The sequence below is a fragment of the Sciurus carolinensis genome, chromosome 5, assembly GCF_902686445.1.
Source record: "Sciurus carolinensis chromosome 5, mSciCar1.2, whole genome shotgun sequence".
Lineage (NCBI taxonomy): Eukaryota > Metazoa > Chordata > Mammalia > Rodentia > Sciuridae > Sciurus > Sciurus carolinensis.
The window spans coordinates 104,347,265-104,366,385 of NC_062217.1; the positions used below are offsets into that span (position 1 = coordinate 104,347,265).

The 19,121-nt window shown below is 39.1% G+C and overlaps 2 pseudogenes; both read right to left on the minus strand.

Moving 5' to 3' along the window:
- Positions 1 to 4,803, minus strand: part of LOC124985696 (kinetochore protein Spc24-like) — a 6,952-nt pseudogene extending 2,149 nt beyond the window's left edge.
- A 2,446-nt stretch (positions 4,804 to 7,249) lies between these two features.
- LOC124985515 (suppressor of cytokine signaling 2-like) lies at positions 7,250 to 7,833 on the minus strand (annotated as a pseudogene).
- Between the last annotated feature and the right edge of the window lie 11,288 nt (positions 7,834 to 19,121).

Here is a 19,121-nt window from a genome sequence, read left to right on the forward strand (position 1 = left end):
TCTGAAAGCTTCAAATGATTTCTTCTCAATTAGATTGACTAGTAGAATTTATCTAATAAAATATTTGATTCTACCCTAAGAAAAATAAGTACAGAGGACTTAAGAGTCTGGCAAATGGACATGAGATTCTCCACTACCAATCATGTGCCTCCTCCATCCTGACTATTCAGAGCCAGCCCAGGAGCAGACACTATAGATGTGATGACACTAGATCCGAATGGAATTAAGAGTCATTCTACTCTCAGAAAAAGTGGAGCCACAGAATAATTGGGGAAGATCACTGGAAAGAAGGTTGCTACATTTTTTTCTCTGGAACTTCTTCCTCTAGCCCTGCCATTTCAGGACCAAGGGTATTCATTCCTTCTGGGAAGAAAGACGTACCTGAGAAAAAGAGATCATTCCTGAGTTTCCAGTAGAAAATTGGATTTCTCTTAATATCTCTAATGAGATGATAGTATCAAAAGGTATGTGGTTCACTGTGAGAGCTGAGTACTTAACAGAGGGAAAATATCAATGCTCTCACAAGTTGTTTTTCCTAGCAGGCTAGGAAGGATGCAGAATATAAGGAAAAAAAAGAGACAGGCAAGACACAAAAGTCCTTCCTGGGTCAAGGGAGAACTTACAAGGAACCACAGAGACAGAATCAGGATTTAAATGCCACTCTATAGGGTGTGCTCCTTTCCTCCTCCCCAGATAGAAATGAGCTGGGGAAGAGGAATCTGTGGAGCAAAAGAAGGAAAAGTGAAACTGGGAAGCCCAGATCATAGTAATTTGTACCCAATTTCCTGTTTGGACCTCAATGAAAAGTTTATTGCATGTCTTATTAACAATACAAGCAACTTCTGGAGAGTAAGAGTGGTGCCTGGCACATTTAGACATGAAGCACTTCTGAGAAAGTGTCTGGATTTGGAAGCAGTAAAGGGATGACATGCAAGTGTTTAATCAGTGGACATATTTTCAGGAATCTGTGCTACATCACACATTTTTCAAGTGACTGAGAAATTCACATTAGATATAAATGTGTAGACAATTCTACAAGGGGAGAGAGAGAAAGAGAGAGATTGTACTATATTATAGGCAAATATCATGTTATATTTCAAATTTCAAAGAATAAGATGGTGGGATGTCCTGCAGAGGAAAACCATTTCTTCCCAAACTGTACATGAAAATCCCAAAAGGGGGATATAACAATGCATTTCCATTGAACTATATAAAACTCGAGCTCAAAACAAATATCAAGTTTAAAATCTCAGTCCCGTCCTTACCCTCTTAGTTGCTGGAGTACTCATAATGCTTTCTTGACTTTTCACAAGGTGCTCTTTCTAAACCTGAGGAAATTCCTAAACATAATTGTTTAAGGTAAAACAAATGACTCACATACATTGTTAAAGATTTTAAGATTGCTTTGACAAAGTCACACCTTTTAACTTTCTAGTTAACCAATTCTATATAAATAAGGATTCAAGGACAAAAGTCAACATACCATCACAGCTAATTGCGCTACTAATCTGGACTTGCCCTTTTGGAAAAATTAATTTTTTAAAAATGCATTGAAAAATATTTCAATCAATATACAAGGGCATAAAAAGTAAAAGTTTCTCACACATTAGTATAAATATTATCCAAACACAGTCATGGTAACTTTCTACAAGGCTACACAGATTAATGTGGGGTGGGCAGTACACAAAAACACAAGATGTTTACTTATATACAAATAAGTGGTTTAGTTTTTTCTTCACAAATCAAATGAGCCAGTACCATATTTGTTATTTTGTATTTTACATATTTTGCAAAGCAATAATCCCAGAAAATTTGCCCAGGTTCATATGTATAGATCAACAAACATTCTTTTCAACAGCTTCAACATAACATAATTCAGATGTAATATCATCAAGTAGTTATTTTTCTTATTGATGAGCATTTGTTGTTTCTAAACCTTTCCTATCACACTATTACAGCAAACGTTGTTATATTACTATTTCCCCAAACGTTTAAGTATGTGTTGGATCTACTTTTAGTCATACCTAAGTAATAATCTCATTCCCTTATGAGAAGATACATGACATGTTTACCACCGGTAGCACAGTTCCTTTAGTGTTGAGTCTGAATGCAATGATCTATTGGTGTTTGTTCAAAGTTTTGCTTTAGTAGTTTCTCTCTTAATCATAATGAGGATCAGAATTTTCAAAGAATCCTGGAATGTTCAGTGAGAAGAAACGCTGGTATATTTGTAATTGAGAGTTGAAAAACAGACTTCCAAGGCAACACAGCTACTCAGCAGTCAATGAAAGACTAGAAATAAGCTTCCTAATTCCAGGCCACCCTCATTGGATGGTACTCCACCTGCTTGCTGGAGGAGACACCCACAACAAGAAACCTTATTACTAAAGCAGCAACTGGAACTGTAAGAGCTCCTGATGTGGAGCTTCCCCAGGGGCTCCCTTCTCACCACAGAAGATCTTAAGCGGTTTCTTTTATTCACTTAATTCATCACAAGACACTGATAGGGTCTGCATGGCTGGATATAGAAAAGCAAACTGTGTGCTTTATTTTTAAAATACTTCATTTGAAATAGGAACAATGAGGTTAGTAAATTTTTCAAAGGATTTCTTTTGCCTCAATTCATTGAGGTCAATCAAGGAAAAAGAAAAAAGATCAATGGACCACTTTGGAGGTTCAAAGCAGTCAAAAATAACATCTCACTTGATGAGTCAGAAAAGTCTTCATGGAGTGTATTACCTGTGGCCTTTAAAGATCAATAGGGGAGAGGATTAACAATGTGATCCTTTTCTCTCTCCCCTATGAAGTCACTTTCTAAATGTAAACATTTTCATTTGCATACATACACACAAAGAAGTAACATAAAATTCTAAGAAAGTCTTATATAGAGGTAGAAAAAATGTTGAGTAAAAAGTACATACATTCAAAAGGCAAGAGCTTAAGAAATTTCCAGTCCTATTCAGTACAAATTGAAGAACAGAAAAGCTTTGTTCAAAAACTTACCATCCCACATGCACTCCTCTGGCATCTGCAGGATGAAGACACACCAGTCCTCACAGGCAAGCAGAATTGAAATGATCCAATTTAGAGAGAGGAACTGATTGATGGATTTGATTCCTTCTGCCTCCAGTCTCTTATGTACAGTAGGATTTTTGATAGTTTGTTTAAAAATACATATTAGGTAGAGATAAAAACTCCTGTGCTGAATACTAATTTCTTTCAAAAGGATTTTCTCTGTGTTAGAGAGAAAACAGCTTTGGTACTTTCCACCTCTTTCTGAAGAGGAGAGAGGGAAAGACTCTGGAAAGAACTTGCCCTTGGCAATCAATCTTGCCAGGCTTGTAATTGGTCACTAATTAGCCTTTAACACTATAGTCCATCTTGCAGGCCAGAAACACTTTCATCATCATCCACGTTCCTGTGCCCTAGGTAGGGAGGCATTTCAGTAGTGTAACAATCTTCCTCTGCCCAAACAATTCCTACTGCTGGACAGCTCTCCTTTCTCCCTATTCTCAAAAATCATGTATTCATCATTTAAAGCATTTCAAGTGTTCCTCTGAAGCTTTTGCAAAGAAGCCAGGCCTCATACTTCATGCTGACATTGTCCCCCTCACATAATATGCTTCAGTCATACTGAAATGATGATGGATCCTAGGTTCTTTCCAACTTAAGGATCCCTGTTCATATTATTTCCTACATTCAGAGCTCTTATCCTTCAATTCCTTGGTTGGCTAATTCATACTTTTCCTTTGAGTCTCCATTTAAAATCATGACTTCAGAGGCCTTCAGTGTGACCCTCTCCTAACCAGCACCCACCCACACACACATGGTTCATTACTAGCAAAGCACATTCAAAAACCATGGTCATTTTTTTTTGTTGTTGTTGTTCCATGTCTTATAAATATTCTCAGTGAAAAGACTTTTATAAGAATGTTTTATTTGAGAAAATTTCAAAACATATATTTTTAAATTTTTTTACATTCTTAATAATTTCTTTTATTTTTACAGACTGCATTTTGATTCATTGTACACAAATGGGGTACATCTTTTCATTTCTATGATTGTACACAATGTAGATTCATACCATTCGTGTAATCATACATGTACATAGGATAATGATGTCTGTTTTGTTCCACCATTTTTCATACCCCCCTCCCTCGCATTTCCTTCTACATAATCTAAAGTTCCTCCATTCTTCTCGCACTCCCCACCCCCAACTCCCATTATATATCATCATCCACTTATCAGGGAAAACATTTGGCCTTTGGTTTTTTGGGGATTCACTTATTTCACTTAGCATGATATTCTCCAGTTCCACCCATTTATCTGCAAATGCCATAATATTCTTCTTTATGACTGGACAATATTCCATTTGTATATATACCACAGTGCCTGTTCAAAAAATGGTTCTGGGAAAACTGGAAACCCATATGCAGTAAAATGAAATTAAACCTCTGTCTCTCACCCTGCACAAAACTCAGTTTGAAATGGATCAAGGACTTAGGAATTATACCAGAGATCCTGCACCAAATAGAAGACAAAGTAGGACTGAATCTTCATCATGTTGGCCTAGGATAGATATATATATATATCATTTCAATTACCTTACATATAAACAGCAAGTGCCAAAGAAAACACTAGGGTCATTATTTCAAAGACCGGCAAACACATGAAAAAGAGTAACATATTGCTAGTAAGTACTGGTCCGTGTTTATCTACTTATCTGTGTGAAACATTTTGTCTAATAATACTTGGAATTGAAAATTTTTCCAAAAACATAAGTACATACCTGTGGGAAACCATTCATGTTGATTCATCTGAGAACCAAGCATAGTTTGAGCCTTTAACCAAGAATATTTGAACTCAGGAACTCACAGTTGGATAATGAATGTCAAAACACCTGAGTCCCACGTTTGTCCTGTGATAGCTCACCACTCAAGTTCAAATACAAGCATTGGATGTGGGAGTGACCTGCCAGAGGCAAATGTCTTGCTTACCTCCACACTCATCCTGTTTTTCTTGAAGAAGCTCCTACTGTTTCCCTTTGATCTGTACCACTATAAAAAAGGAAGCTCAGGCACCATCCTTTGTTAGAGCTAGACACTTCTGGACAGCTCAATTGGTCACACCCCTGCTCTTAAGATAATTTTGCCTTCTGTCTTTATTTTTGATACATAAATTTCATGCATTTATTTTGCAGCCATCCCATCCCTCCAACAGGAACCATTTCTCTTGCCCACGCAGGACATGCAAGAGACATACCTGTTAATGGTTCCCTTCCTTTGTGTGTTTTCAATTCTGCCACACTACCAGGCTCACCTTTAAAATAATGGGTAATACAAAAATGAGGGAGTTTGAAAATCTGGTACCAGAGGAACAAAATTAAAGATGCAAAATAAAAGCAATGCTGAAAGCTTAGGATGCACCCAGGGATCAACACACTACTATTCAACTGAAACATAGAATTTGCTGCTGGATACCATTTTAGTGTTAAATCAAAAACTGTCAATCAGCACCATTTATTTATAATCCCTCATCAGAGAGCACATTTCTTCAGTCTGAGTATTCATAATAAGAATGCAGAGACTATATCAATAACCACCTAATCTTCATCAACCACATTGGTAAATGCTCATTAACATTTTATCATCCCACTTTCCAGTGTGACATAATTCATAAAGAATAACTTTCTGATGATTGTTCAAGAAAACATCTGAACAGGCAGAGTGCTGAGGTGAACACTCATAGATTATATGGTATAATAATGCATTACAATTGGTATAAATAATAATCAGCTCATGTTCAATAATTTTGAAAAGAAGGAAATGTCACTAACACAAACAGCAATCTCCTCTAACTTTAATTGTGCATAGCCTGTCATCTGGTTCTCTTAACACTTTACTATTCTGAAATAAATCACTGACACTGATTACTGTACTTTCATGAATGGTATGAATACTTTTGATGTAGTACAGTCAAATGTAATCTAAGCTTATGATGTATGCATTTTTACCAATGTATACATGTTTTACCAAGAAACACAGGAGAGTTTCATCTCTTTCTAATAATAACTGCTTAGTATTACATCTCATAAAATTATTTTATTTTTTAAAGTCAGGTTTTTTCTTTATTCGATACATTCTAATCAAACAGTAACAGCAGTAAATAAACACTTTGAAAAACAGGCAAGTATTCCCCTATATCTGGAAGAAAATTAAGTCAAAGTATTCTACATGGTAGAAGGGAGACAACTACTGATGTCTGTGGTGAGACAATTCAAGGACTGGGAACTTTCTAAAGCCAACAATGGCAACAGATTGGGACACAGCTACTTCAAAGAGTAGAATGTCTATATCTACACTGTTTTTTTTTTTTTGTAATCATACGTTTACATAGGGCAATGATGTTTATTTTTTCCCTTCCCCCCCACCCCTCCCACCCCTCTTTTCCCTCTATACAGTCCTTCTTTCCTTCATTCTTACCGCTCTCCTTATCCCTAACCCTAAACCTAATGCTAACCCCTCCTACACTGGTTTTTATTTACAGGAATTGGGTTTCACCTGTAGAGCCTGATATTCTTGTTTAGCCTTAAAGGAAAAGAAAGTATTTTCCATTTGCACCAGTTTGAAATATTTCTGAAATAAGCCTCTCTTGAAATGGATTACTACAGTACTCTTCACAGGAGAGAGTTGATTCCTGTAGTAAAAAGACAAATACAGAATTACATAGTCAACTTTTTTTTTAGGTTGATTTGGTTAATTCCATAAAATGAGGGCCAAATACTCACAAGCATGATGTGTTTGACAAAACTATGTACATCAGAATGCAACATGTAAAATGTCCTTAAAGATACTGATCACCAGGCACATAAACTCAAGGTAAGCCTGCTTCAGCTTGGTTTCTTTTGCTTCTTCAGTACTCTACTTGGAGCTCTATGTTACTGGTGCTTGGAGCTTGGACCTTGGACCTAATGCAAAGAAACTTCAGAAAGACAAATGATCTGATAAAATGCTTCCTCAGCCTTCACTTGGGGCATTTTATTTTTAATTTGAAAGGATCCAACTGGTCTTGGTCAGCCTTAGGAAAAGAAGCCTCACTCAGATGAAAATATCCAGGAGAACTTTAGCTACCTCTTCATTCCTTTAGATTAGGTTGACCAGCTGTTCTCAGAATTTTGTGCAGTTATCCAGTGGCTCATAGCTATATTCAGAGATACTCTATATGATGATGCTTAGAAAAACAGAAACACTTATACCTGGAAATTAAATTCTTCCAAGTAATCTTTTAGTGTTGTTAAAGGCAGTCCCCAGATGGTACCAGTACATTTGTTAATGGTGAGTGACATAGATGCTGAAGAAATGGTGCGGATGTGTAGAGTGGTTTCATCAGTTAAAGGTGACCAGTGCCATTCCGGGGGTCTTCTGGGCGAGATCACTTATCCTCGTACATCTTAACATACTAGTCAATCAGATGAACCATACTGTCAAATTGCTTAAGCTTGGACTTGAAACATATGATAGAATCCAATTGAAATTTCTCATCTTGGTACTCATTTTGCATATAGTTGGTCCAGTTGATGTTTCAGCAGATATCGTTAGTAGGTAGTTTGAATGATAACTATCTCTAATCAAGGAAGTTCCTTTTGGGACCTCTTTTAATTTCTCTTTGGCTTCACTAACAGTCATACTGCCCCAGGGCTATGCATTTGACCCAGTTGGGCAGGACCTCTCCAGAGGCCCACCTGGGGATGGTTCCTGGGCTGACCCAGTGGTCCCCCACTGGCTCCATACAATTTGCGCCATTCCCAGAGGCCACCAGGCACTGCAAGGTCATGAAAGAAGGGTCACCGCGGCAGACAGATGGCCACCTGAGCTGAGGCACAAAGGGGCTCCAGCCCTTCCTGGAACTCAGAGGGAACTCCAAGACGCATCCCTGCAGAGTGTCCAAACTGGTGGCGGAGGGGAAGGGTTGGGGAGTTGCTGGTTATTTCTTCCCAAGTCCCAGCGGTGGGATGGTAAAATCTCCTGCAGAAGCGGTCACCCACAGGTCGCCTTGGCCAATGCTGTCGCCTCTGCTTCCGCACCAGGCAGCCTCCACAGAGGACATGGGACAGGGAGGGGGACCGGCGGGAGAGGAGGGGTGTCCGCCTGAGTTTCCCCTGTTGACGTTTAATTTGGGACTCAAATGCCTGGGGATACGACTGACCCTGTGCTCTGCGGAGATGGCTGGACTTCTTGGTCGAGCGCCCTGGCTCCGTGCTCCAAGGATCCTGAGTAGGTGCGTCAGGGTTCTGGCGCATACACTCCGCGGGCAGCGCGCGCTGGTGGCTGCGGGCGAGAAGGCTCATGCTTCAAGGGAAACCCAAGGCCCACGAGCAGCGGTAGCGAGGTGACATGGCAAGAGTTCAACGTTGGTCCCCTGGGCAGTGTGTGTGTGTGTGACGACTTTCAACCCCGAATCGCCTCCCTAGCTTCCTGCCTCCCTCCCGCTTCTGCGCTCAGCAGGAGCCCTGCCCAGCGCCTGCAAAGCTGCTTTCCGGGAACTTTCCAGGAAGCCACCTCACTTCACCACAGCTCCCAGCTCCCAGCCCCCAGCCCCCAGTTCCCCAGTCCCCAGTCCCCCAGCCCCGGTACCACTTTAAAGAGACCCCGCGTTACTGTGCAGGCTTCAAGAGAGAACCGCTCAGAGCTCCCTGGTGTGGACCGCTGCCTTGGTGACGCCTGAGATATGCCCTCCAGTGACCTCACACCTCGGGGACCTACGGGGGAACGGGGGAAGTTGGAGAAGTTCCCTGTTACCACCAACCGAGTTTTGGCTGCCTGAACATGCCGCCACCAGCGCCAGCTGGACACCCTGGTCCAGTGAATAGTACCAGTCCTTGCCCTTCTGCGGGGAGGAGTTTCTCTTTTCCACTCCCTTGTCACCTCCTGGACTTGACCCTCCAGGCCGCACTTTGCTGGGGCCGCCTGGAAGACTGCCAAAATTATTATTTTAAACAGTAGAATATTAGGCTTAAAATGTCAATTTAGAAAAATTATTTAATACACAGAAAAATCTGGAATGATAATAAAGGAATTCTAGATATAGAAGGGAACTCAGAATATCCAGTTTAAGTCCCACTTGTAGCAACTGTGAAAGGTTCTCTAATTATCTGCCATGCTGCAGTATGAATAAAATGAAATTAATGTAATGATAATACAAGTTGTTATTCATGGAGTACTGGGAATCAGGGACTCAATATACTATCTTTTAATAATCCCATCATTAGCTATTAACCATCAGTTTCGGATGAGAAAATCAAAGCTAATCTGAAACATATTGAAAATAGACAACAACTCCAAAAATCAGAGAAAAGATTCTAACACGTAGTCTGATTCCAAAACTGAAGTTTTTCACCTGCTTCATTGATAATTTCTCCATTAGACTCCCATTTATAGTTCCATTATTATTTCCAAAACTTGTACAGTCCTTTGTAGAATTAGACCTACTGCTATAAGGTCTTTGTTTCTCTGTTTGTACATGGAGTCAAGGCAAACCATTTGTATAATCATAAATTTACATAGGGTAATGTTGTTTGATTCATTCTGTTATTTTTTCCTTCCCCCCATCACTCCCACCCCTCCCTCCCCTCTTTTCCCTCTATACAGTCCTTCCTTCCTCCATTCTTGCCACCCTCCTTAACCCTAACCCTAAACCTAACCCTATCCCTAATGCTAACCCCTCCCACCCCCCCATTATATGTCATCATCGGCTTATCAGCGAGATCATTCGTCCTTTACTTTTTTTTTTCTTTTTTTTTTTATTATTATAAAATTGTAAACAAATGGGATACATGTTGTTTCTCTGTCTGTACATGGCGTAAAGGCATACCATTTGTGTAATCATAAATCTACATAGGGTAATGTTGTTTGATTCATTCTGCCATTTTTTCCCTTCCCCCCCTCCCCTCCCACCCTTCCCCTCCATCTATACAGTCCTTCCTTCCTACATTCTTGCCCCCCTCCCTAAACCCAACTCCAACCCCAACACTAACCCTTCCCACCCCCCATTATGTGTCATCATCCACTTATTAGCGATATCATTCTTCCTTTACTTTTTTGAGATTGGCTTATCTCACTTAGCATGATATTCTCCAATTTCATCCATTTGCCTGCAAATGCCATAGTTTTATCATTCTTTATGGCTGAGTAATATTCCATTGTATATATATATATGCCACAGTTTCTTTATACATTCATCAATTGAAGGACATCTAGGTTGGTTCCACAATCTGGCTATTGTGAATTGAGCCTCTATGAACATTCATGCGGCTGTATATCTGCAGTATGCTGATTTTAAGTCCTTTGGGTATAGGCCAAGGAGTGCAATAGATGGGTCAAATGGTGGTTCCATTCCAAGCTTTCTGAGGAATCTCCATACTGCTTTTCAAAGTGGCTGCACTAATTTGCAACCCCACCAGCAATGTATGAGTGTACCTTTTCCCCCACATCCTCTCCAACACCTATTGTTGCTTGTGTTCTTGATAATCACCATTCTAATTGGGGTGAGATGGAATCTTAGGGTAGTTTTGATTTGCATGTCTCTTATTACTAGAGATGTTGAACATTTTTTCATTTATCTGTTGATTGCTTGTACATCTTCTGTGAAGTGTCTGTTCATTTCCTTAGCCCTATGTTGATTGGATTATCTGTATTCTTGGTGTAGAGTTTTTTGAGTTGTTTATAGATTCTGGAAATTAGCGCTCTATCTGAAGTATGAGTGGCAAAGATATTCTTCCACTCTGTAGGCGCCCTCTTAACATTACTGATAGTTTCCTTTGCTGAGAGAAACCTTTTTAGTTTGAATCTATCTCAGTTGTTGATTCTTGCTTTTATTTCTTGTGCTATGGGAGTCCTGTTAAGGAAGTCTGATCCTAAGCAAACAAGTTGAAGATTTGGACCTAATTTTTCTTCTGTAAGATGCAGTCTCTGGTCTTCCGAGGTCCTTGATCCATTTTGAGTTGAGTTTTATTCAGGGTGAGAGATAGGGGTTTAATTTCATTCTGTTGCATATGGTTTTTCAGTTTTCCCAGCACCATTTGTTGAAGAGACTTTCTTTTCTCCATTGCATATTTTTGGACCCTTTGTCCAGTATGAGAAAATTGTATTTATTTGGGTTTGTGCCCATGTCCTCTATTCTGTACCATTGATCTACCTTTCTATTTTGGTACCAATACCATGCTGTTTTTGTTACTACTGTTTTGTAGTAGAGTTGAAGATCTGGTTTTGCGATACCCCCTGCTTCACTCTTTCTGCTGAGGATTGCTTTAGCTATTCTGGGTTTCTTATTCTTCCAGATGAATTTCATAATTGCTTGCTCTATTTCTGTAAGGTACATCATTGGGATTTTATTTGGAATTGCATTGAGTCTGTATAGCACTTTAAGTAGTATGGCCATTTTGACAATATTAATTCTGCCTATCCAAGAACATGGGAGATCTTTCCATTTCCTAAGGTTTTCTTTAATCTCTTTCTTTAGTGTTCTGTAGTTCTCATTGTAGAGGTCTTTCACCTCTTTTGTGAGATTGATTCCCAAGTATTTTATATTTTTTGATGCTATTGTGAATGGGGTAGTTTTCCTAAATAATCTTTCTGAAGATTCATCACTTATGTATAAAAATGCATTGGATTTATGAGTATTTATCTTGTAACCTGCTACTTTACTGAATTCACTTATGAGTTCTAAAAGTTTTCTGCTGGAATTTCCAGGTACCTCTAAATACATAATCATGTCATCAGCAAACAGGGATAATTTGTGTTCTTCTTTTCCTATTCATATCCGTTTAATTTCTTTGGTTTGTCTAATCGCTCTGGCTACAGTTTCAAGGCAATGTTGAATAGAAGTGGAGAAAGAGGGCATCCCTGCCTTGTCCCAGTTTTTAGGGTGAACGCTTTCAGTTTTTCACCATTTAGAAAGATATTGGCCATGAGCTTAGCGTAGTTGGCCTTTACAATGTTCAGGAATGTTCCCACTCTCCCAATTTTTTCTAGTATTTTGAGCATGAAGGGCTGTATTTTGACTGCTTTTTCTGCATCTATCAAAATAATCATGTGATTCTTAACTTTAGTCTGTTGATATGGTGAATGACATTTATTGATTTCTGGATGTTGAACCAACCTTGCATCCCTGGGATAAAACCCACTTGATCGTGGTGCACTATCTTTTTAATATATTTTTGTATGCAATTTGCTCAAATTTTGTTGAGAAATTTTGCGTCGATGTTCATTAAGGATATTGGTCTGAAATTTTCTTTCCTCAATGTTTCTCTGTCTGGTTTAGGTATCAGGATGATATTGGCTTCATAGAATGAGTTTGGGAGGCTTCCCTTCTCTTCTATTTCATGGAATACTTTGAGGAGTATTGGAAGGAGCTCTTCTTTAAAAGTTTTGTAGAACTCTGCTGAGAACCCATCTGGTCCGGGACTTTCCTTGTTGGTAGACTTTTAATGATCTCTTCTATTTCATTGCTTGAAATTGATTTATTTAAGTTGTGTATATCCTCCTCGTTCAGTTTAGGTAATTCATTTGTCTCTAGAAACTTGTTGATGTCTTTGAGGTTTTCTGTTTTGTTGGAGTTTAGATTTTCAAAATAGCTTCTAATTATGTTTTGTATTTCACTCATGTTTGTTGTGATATTTCCTTGTTCATTCCGAATTTTAGTAATTTGAGTTTTCTCTCTCTTTCTCTTTGTTAGTGTGGCTAAGGGTTTATCAATTTTATTTACTTTTTCAAAGAACCAACTCTTTATTTTGTTTATTTTTCTGATTGTTTCTTTTGTTTCAATTTTGTTGATTTCTGCTCTGATTTTACCTATTTCCTGTCTTCTAACTACTTTTGGTGTTGGTCTGCTCTTCTTTTTCTAGGGCTTTGAGCTGCACTCTTAAGTCATTTATTTGTTGATTTCTACTTCTTTTGTTGAATGCGCCCCATGAAATAAATCTTCCTCTAAGTACTGCTTTCATAGTGTCCCAGAGATTTTGATATGATTGTCATTGTTCTCGTTTACTTCTAAGAATTTTTTTATTTCCCTCTTGATGTCTTCTGTTATCCATTCATCATATAATAGCTTGTTATTTAATCTCCAGGTATTGGAGAAGTTTCTGCTTTTTATTCTGTCATTTATTTCTAATTTCAAACCATTATGAACTGATAGAATACAAGGTAGTATCTCTATCTTCTTGTATTTGCTAACAGTAGCTTTGTCGCATAAAATATGGTGTATTTTAGAGAATGATCCATGTGCTTCTGAGAAGAAAGTGTATTCGCTCTTTGTTGGTTGGTATATTCTATATATGTCCATTAATTCTAAATTTTTGATTGTGTTATTGAGATGTATGGTTTCTTTATTCAATTTTTGTTTGGAATTTCTATCCAGTGGTGAGAGAGGTGTGTTAAAATCACCTATTATTATTGTATTGTGGTCTATTTGATTTCTGGAATTGAGAAGGATTTGTTTTATGTACATGGATGAGCCAATGTTCAGGGCATAGATATTTATGATTGTTATGTCTTGATGATTTATGCTTCCCTTAAGCAGTATTTAATGTCCTTCTTTATCCCTTCTGATTAGTTTTGGCTTGAAGTCCACATTATCTGAAATGAAGATGGATACTCCAGTTTTTTTGATGTGTCCATGTGCATGGTATGTTTTTTCCCATCCTTTCACCTTTAGTCTATGGGTATGTCTTTCTATGAGATGAGTCTCTTACAGGCAGCATATTGTTGGATTTTTCTTTTTAATCCAATCTGCCAGTCTATGTCTTTTGATTGATGAGTTCAGGCCATTAACATTCAGGGTTATTATTGTGATATGATTTGTATTTTCAGTCATTTGACTCATTTTTGTTTTTTGACATGATTTGGTTTCTCCTTTATTTGGCTATCCCTTTAGGCTAGTTCCTCCCGTTGCTGATTTACATCATTGTTTTTCATCTCTTCCTTATGGAATATTTTGCTGAGAATGTTCTGTAATGCCGGCTTTCTTTTGTAAATTCCTTTAGCTTTTGTTTATCATGGAAGGATTTTATTTCGTTGTCAAATCTGAAATTAAGTTTTGTTGGGTATAAGATTCTTGGTTGGCATCCGTTTTCTTTCAGGGCTTGGTAAATGTTTTTCCAGGCCCTTCTAGCTTTTAGGGTCTGGATTGAAAAATCTGATGATATTCTTATTGGTTTCCCCCTGAGTGTAATTTGATTCTTTTCTCTCCCGGCCTTTAAAATTCTGTCTTTATTTTGTATGTTAGGTATTTTCATAATAATGTGCCTTGGTGTGGGTCTGTTGTAATTTTATACATTTGGAGTCCTATAAGCCTCTTGTACATGGTTTTCCATTTCATTCTTCAGATTTGGGAAATTTTCTGATATTATTTATTTGAATAGATTGTTTTTTCCTTTGGTTTGTTTCTCTAAGCCTTCCTCAATTCCAATAATATTTAAATTTGGCCTTTTCATGATGTCCCATAATTTTTGTAGATTCTGTTCATGATTTCTTACCATCTTCTCTGTTTTGTCAACTTTGTTTTCAAGATTAAATATTTTTTCTTCAGTGTCTGAGCTTCCGTCTTCCAGGTGTTCTATCGTATTGGTTATGCTTTCTATGGAGTTTTTAACTTGGTTTATTGTTTCCTTCATTTCAAGGATTTTTGTTTGTTTGTTTGTTTTCAGTATGTCTAACTCTTTATTGAAACAATCTTTTGGTTCCCGTATTTGCTCTTTTAACTGTTGATTGGTGTGATCATTTAATGCCTACATTTGCTCTTTCATCTCTTCCTTCAATGCCTGCATTTGCTCTTTCATCTCCTTGTTTGCTTCCCTGATTGTTTTAATTATGTACATTCTGAACTCCCTTACTGACATTTCTTCTGCTGTGCTGTCATTGGGTTTTATTGATATAGTATCTAGGTTCGTTTGGAACATTTTCTTCCCTTGTTCTCTCACATTGGTCAGATATCTGTGGGACTCTGAGATATTGCAGATTTCCTCTATTGGCTTATAGTGTTCCTAGATTTCTAGTATATCACCTCCCAGTCTTCAGTAGCCTGAAATCTTGGAGGAACTTGATAATTCAGTGCTTCCAAAGAAAGCTGCCCCTAGCCCGCTACTGGTTCCAGGTCTTGGAGCTTGCTCTGTGCGGAAAGGCTCTCACTGGGCAGCCTGCTCCAAGTAGCTGGCTGTGTGGAAGGAGCCTGCCACCAGAGGGAGCAGGGCTGCCTGGGGAAGTCTCTAGCTGCCCTGCCCTGCTCTGAGAAGCTGCCCCTCTCCAGGCCGCCACCCAGGCCGTGCTTCACCCAGTGAGGGAGACTCACCCCATGGCTCTATGTTAGTCCAAGTCTCTCACTGCCTCGCCTTCTTGAATCCTGAGTTCTAGAACAACAGGAGATGCAGTCACCCTCTAGTCTGCCATCTTGGATCACCCCGTGGAAGGAGCCTGCTGCCAGAGGTAGCGGGGCTGCTTGGAGAAGTCTCTGGCTACCCTGCCCTGGTCCCAGAGGCTGCCTGCACGACGGAGGTTCCCGCTGGCTCCAGGACTTGGAGCTGGTTCTGTGTAGAAAGGCTCTCACTGGGCGGTCTGCTCTGAGAAGCTGACCGTGAAAGGAGCCTGCTCCTGGAGGGAGCAGGGCTGCTTGGGGAAGACCCTGGCTGCACTGTCCTGATCCCTGAAGCTGCCTGTGGGCTGGAGCTCGCCCCTGGCTCCGGGACTTGGAGTTGCTTCTGTCCAGAAAGACTCTCACTGGGGGGCCTGCTCTGAGAAGCTGGCCATGGAAGGAGTCTGCCCCCGGAGGGAGCAGGGCTGCCTGGGGAAGACTCTAGCTGCCCTGCCCTGCTCTGAGAAGCCGCCCCTGTCCGGGCCTGCCACCCAGGCCAAACTTCACCCAGTGGGGGAGACTCACCCCATGGCTCTATGTTAGTCTGAGTCTCTCAATGCCTCCCCTTCCTTCTTAAATCCTGAGTTCTGGAGCGACAGAAGATACAGTCACCCTCTCGTCCACCATCTTGGATCGCCTGCTATAAGGTCTTTATTACAAGATGTGGAACTTACAATTCCACATTTTTATACTCTTCTCATGTCCAAGAAACCTACTCTTAAATGCTCAGAAAATCCCTTATCACTGAACTTCTACCAAGTTTCCCTTTGGCAGGTTTCTACCTATATTTTCTCCACCACTCAAATTAGATTTTCGGATCAATATTCTTTTTTAAAAAATACTTTTTAGTTGTACATGGACACAATACCTTTATTTTATTTATTCATTTTTATGTGGTGCAGAGAATCAAACCCAGTACCTCACACAGGCTAAGCAAGAACTCTGCAACTGAGCCACACCCCCAGCCCTCAAAATTCTGATTGTACCTCTTACTATAGGCTTTCTTTATTTTTCTTATTGGACATTGTTTTATTTTTAGAGAAACACAGTTTTAACAATTTTAATGATCTGTATGGCTTTTACAACAATTCATACATCAAGCAGCCTTTCATAAAAAGTTTGATTCAATGATCTGAGCAAGGGCATTGACTTTAGAGGTAAAAAAGGAATGAAGAAAGCTGAAATAAGGACCAAAAAATGTACTGGCTATTTTATAGTTATATTCTTTATTGGTAAATAGAGGACTTCTTCTTTATTATGGCAGCCTAGGAGAACAGAATCTCTTCTGACTGGCTGCTGGGAATCTTCTGTTGCCCCTACCCTGCCTTTGGAAAATGGTCCATTTCAAAGTCCAGTTTGATTATGTGGCACCCATCATGAGTTACTCCATTCTGTTCTGATTTATTGGGGCCCAATGCAGAAGTTCAGTCCAAAATAATGGCCTCCAATAAACTTTGTTTTAACAATGCCTAGTCACAAAATTCTGGAAATTGGATCACAAAACCTAAATACAACAGTCCTTTTCTGCAGTCCAACTTCCAATTAGTGGTTGTCATGTCTTAAATATTTGATGTCCCTCTAAGGCTCATGTGTAAGAAAATGCAAGAAGGATTACAGGCAAAATGATTGGGTTAGGAGAGCTTTACCCCAATCAGTGCATTAATCCCATGTTAGGGATTAACTGACTGTACACACTTAAGGTGTGGATGGGGGAGGTGAGTCATTGGGTTCATGCCTATGGGGGTCTGTAGTTTGCAAGCTGAGTTTATTGTCTCTCTGCTGCCTGGAGCCATGCTCCTAGCTGCTTCCCTCAACTACACACTTTTACCATGATATTCTGCCTCACCTTGTACCCTAAGAAACTGAGACAACTGTTTATGAACTGAAACCTCTGAAACTGTGAGCTACCAAATAAACTTTTCCTCCTCTAATTGTTCTTGTCAGGATTTTTGGTCACAGAAGGAAAATAACACCTCAGTTACATAACCTAGGGGTTGGGGAAAAAAAGCACAGTGGGCCAAATTTTATCTGTCACCTGTTTTGTGCATAGACTATGATAGGAACACAGCCAAATCATTGATTTACATAGAGTCTGTGACTGTTTTCTAACAACAGTTCAGCTAAATAGCTGAGACAGAGACCATATGACAATGAGGATTAAATATGTACTATTTTGCTTTGTATAGAAAAATTCTAACAACCTGTAATATAACCTACAGTGGAGATCAATAATAGTATCTCAAGTTAACAGGAGAAAAATAAATTTCATTTGTCTTCACTTTCTAATCTACAGACATCAGCCTAATACTCTCTATATATGCAACTCATTTTCATCTGTTTTCTTTCTAAAATCTATCAACTAATGATTGTCTACACCTGCTTGATTATACACGAATCTCTTATATCTTCTATACTCCCATGTAAGTAAAATAGACTTAGGACTTCATAACCAATCTCCTAAGTAATTAAAGCAGTGTCTTTATTAGTACTCCAACCTCTGGACTTTACCTCCTCCAACAGGAAATTGCCTGAAAATGAAGTATCTTGCTAAGACAGAAAGTTGTTTTATATTCTTATTAAAGAAATTTCAATGATTTTGAGAGAATGCAACATAAAATATTAAATGTATTGAATTATTTACAAAAAGTGACAGAAGTTTAAATAGCTAAATTTTACAAATGAAGACTACCCTATTAAGAACACAGCCTTACAGATTCACTTTCCAATAACATTGCTCCATTTTTCTCCCCACTTCCCTGCACAATAAAGTAGTAACTCTGTCCCTGCTCTTGAGCTCCCAAGCCCACACATTTCTCCAAGGACCCAGCAGCAAAGTGTTCACACAGGTTTCCCTCTTCCTGTTTGTTCTCTCACTGATTATCTAACATACTCAGTAGGCACCAGTGAACATCACACACAACCCTGAGCAAAGAGAATAGAAGGCAGAAGACAAATATAACATCTGCCCTTGGAAAGCTTACAGCCTAATAGAAAAGGAGGGCATTAATAAACACTCACATAGGTAAGAACTTTATTAGAATCAGAAACCACTGCAATAAATGACAAAGGGAACTGTGTGATGGAGTGATAAGGAGATCTGTCCTATCTGGGGAGTAAGAGAAGTCATTTCTCCAAAGAAATGATGACACTTAAGACATGAAGTATATCTAGTGTCAGCAGGTAAATATGGTCCCTTAAGGAAATCTGTTCTGATTACTGCAATCTAAACCAACAGATCTTAACAGGCCTAAGAGCTGGGATATAATTATTAATGGTAGTACTATAGGGCCAGTGAAGATGGACATCATAAAGTTATTGAACTGCATGAGACATTATAAAGTCATTGAAATGCATGTGGTATGGGAATAAGTCTGCACATGGATTGACATAAACATTATTAACAAAACAAGAATTCAAGATGATTAAAGTAAATATATCCAAATTCTGCAATGAATTTGAGTAGAATAATAAGGTTTAGGGTGGCAATCTTTCCTGAGAAAGCAACACCTGAGTCAAGACTTAGAGGTGAGCAGCTTATGGAGTGGATTTGTGGGACATAAATGTTACAAGCAGGAAGACCTGCCAAGGAGTATACCTGGCATACATGAGGTCTGTTATAGGGGCTGAGCAGAGTGACTGAAGTCAAGGAACTGAGTGAAAGATGGTATGAAATGAACTTAGAGAGCAAAGGAGCAGGAGAGAGAAAAGTTTGTCAAGGT